This window comes from Vanessa atalanta, chromosome 24 (genome assembly GCF_905147765.1).
Source record: "Vanessa atalanta chromosome 24, ilVanAtal1.2, whole genome shotgun sequence".
Lineage (NCBI taxonomy): Eukaryota > Metazoa > Arthropoda > Insecta > Lepidoptera > Nymphalidae > Vanessa > Vanessa atalanta.
Window position 1 is genome coordinate 1,089,668 of NC_061894.1, and position 3,316 is coordinate 1,092,983.

The window sequence follows — 3,316 nt, forward strand, 5'->3', positions numbered from 1 at the left end:
TTAAAATAAATGTTTTTTTTTTAATATCCCAAAATAATTTCATATATCTAGATAGAGCGCACTACAATGGACGAGCCAAATTACTTACCTTGGTGTGCGTGACATCTACGCTTGAATTTTTTTGCCACTTTACTAGTGTTCGTGCACTTAGCTCAGTACTATTTTCTACACTATTTATCAAACTATTTCGTTTGACAAGTTATAATGTTATTAATAAAAAAGAAAAAAATAAGGACTAAAATAAAATAATGTTTTTTTTTTCTTTTCACATATGTAGGCTTGAAATGTGTCCTATATACACGAGTGCTCTAAAAAATATAAATTAATCCTCATATCGTCAATACGCCACTGACTAAGGAACCTATAATGTTATGTCCCATATGCCTGTAGTTACACTGGCTCAGTCACCCAAACCGGAACACAACAATATTAACTTTGCTGTTTGGTGGTAGAATATCTGATGAGTGGGTGGTATCTACATAAACGGACTTGCACAAAGACTTAGCACCAAGTGAACAGATACCACCAGTACTGAATAATCACAAGATCTGCGAGACCATATATCTAAGTGACTTGAAAATTTATTTAGTTACTTCTACACTAAGAAAGGATATTTGAAAATTTTAACTATAAATGTGTTACTTAGGATGAATTTTACCCTACGAAGGCGGGTCGACAAAATTAGGATATAGTTATTCTTACATTACATTACACTTATTATATGTTAATTCATGTTATTTACACACCTCACCGTGTTCATAAAACAAGCTTCAAATCTCCTCCTCAAATTGAGAAGGCTTCAGCACAGTACCCGATGCCCCTATCTGGCTACGCCAATACGAGAAGGGCGATCCCTTCTTCGTCTTAGAGATGAGGGCGCCTCTTATTCATCATTCTCGACTGTCTTATATCTAAGTTCATGAGTGTATAATAATGAGTATATATTTTTAGATTTGTATTATACTCAAACAAGCACTAAGAGCCGAGATGGCCCAGTGGTTAGAACGCGTGCATCTTAACCGATGATTTCGGGTTCAAACCCAGGCAGGCACCACTGAATTTTCATCAAACATCGTGAGAAAACCTGCATGTGTATAATTTCAACGAAATTCTGCCACATGTGTATTCCGCCAACCCGCATTGGAGCAGCGTGGTGGAATATGCTCCAAACCTTCTCCTCAAAGGGAGAGGAGGCCTTTATCTCAGCAGTGGGACATTTACGGGCTGCTAATGCTAATATGCTAAAATTATGCTCAATGAAATATATACAAATCTAAATTAAAACTTAAGTAACTATTGTATAAATCTTCATTCTTATGTCGAACTAGCCCTCGTCATGTCGCTATAGACAAGAATATATCTGTACGTATACTACAATATAAATCTGTAGAGTCTGTATGTACACTAACTTTTTGACGAATTTCGTCATAAATATTCGTTTTATGACTCACTGACATCAGTTTTACCATTTTTGATTTTTTTTGTCTCTATGTCTGTCTGTATGCCCCGCTATAACTCAAGAACTGATCTTTATAAAAATTGGTATACAGTAAGGACTTGTGATTACAAAAATGATAGACTATATACAACGCCGGTAAACCTCATGGCAGCCTTAACAAAAAAACAATTTTTTTTTTAATTATTTTATATAAACAATATTTGTTTTTAATACCCAGCGAAGTGGGCGAGTAACAGCTATTATATCTATAAGATATATCTCTACATCAATTAAGAAAAATACATGCTGTTTTTTAAATATATGATTATATTCCGTATATAGACAAACTATGGTTACCTATTTCATAATATTTAATAGAACACTATGTTTTACAAAATTCGCTTGACGAGGCTCGTCCAACTTATTTTTATTTATTATTATTATTTTACAAGATCAATGAAATGTCAAGTTACCACTACCACGCTTTTAATATTTATTTGTATATAATTAAAACGTTCATGGTAAATAGTTATTATAATATTGTATTAACTAATAAACCTCATCCATTAAAATTTTATTTTTTTTTAATTATAATACTTATACAATTAAAAAGTTAATTAATATGTATAAATCATTACTCTCTTTGGCTGCACCATAACTGAGTAAAAATAGACTCGGTATCGTAACAATCTTAGACTCAGTATTATTTAATAATAATAAATGTCACTTATATTAGCGCAGAAAATAATCCAAGGTGATTCATAGCCGTCTGCATTCCTTGGATACCGGTGGTCTGAAATAGTTCACAGCATCTAATGGGCAGGATTATATTTTTTTTCTATTTTTATTTAAAGATACATTGATTGATATAAAACTTTAGGAGATATGACTTCAGTTTCAGACACCGTTCTGTGACGGTATCCTTCTTGAGGTATGCTTAGAAAAAGGTTTCAATGAAAAAACTCCAATTGTTTGTTAAATATAAGCTGAGGTAGCTTAGTGGATAGAACACCTGACTCTTAACTAAGTATCGTGAATTTTCATAAATCATCTCATATTCGGCGGTGATGGAAAACTTCGCGTATAAACTTGCGTTGGATGAGTCTGCCAGATGTGAATCCACCGACCAGCATTAGAGCAGCGTGGGATATTAGGCTCCCTGGAGGAGGAGGAGGCCTCAGCCCTTAGTAAGGGAAATTAACAGCCTGTTAGTTTATTTAATTTTATTTTTAGATTTGGTACTTTTAAGTTATTTTTGGTCGAGCGAATGCGTTTCTTACGAACGCCGTTTCAACTTTGCGAAAAGTCATTATGAATGCATTTTAGTAGAAAATTGTAGAGTAGGTATTAAAAAGGCCTTTAAGAAATTATATGTATAATCAATTTTCAAATTTATATAATGTGATTAAAAAATGTACGTAAATATATATTTTTTTAAATATTATACACTGACTACGAATGCTGGTTTTGAAGAGCATGTAAAGGCATCTGTCCTGCATATCTTTCTGATGTCAATTTCGTTTCCCAGTGGACTATGAAACTTATACTTAAGAATAGATTCTACTAGGGACTACTTCTATATATAACATAAATTTATAAACGAATGATGTAAACTAAAAACGTAAAACATTTAAAACTATTTGTGGGTTAACAAAATCTATTACGAGACAACAATAGTCTCAATATTTAAGTTCTACCTTCAGATCTGTGATTATTATTAATGTGTTTAGATAGACTGTCAAAGCTGAGAACGCGTAGTGGCCAATGGTTGGTCACTAAGTCGCACACTAGTAAAGTCGTATGACGTTTGGCTAGGGTTAAGTATATCTGTCACGCACACCAAGATAATAAAGATGGCACGTTTATTTTAGTTATTTT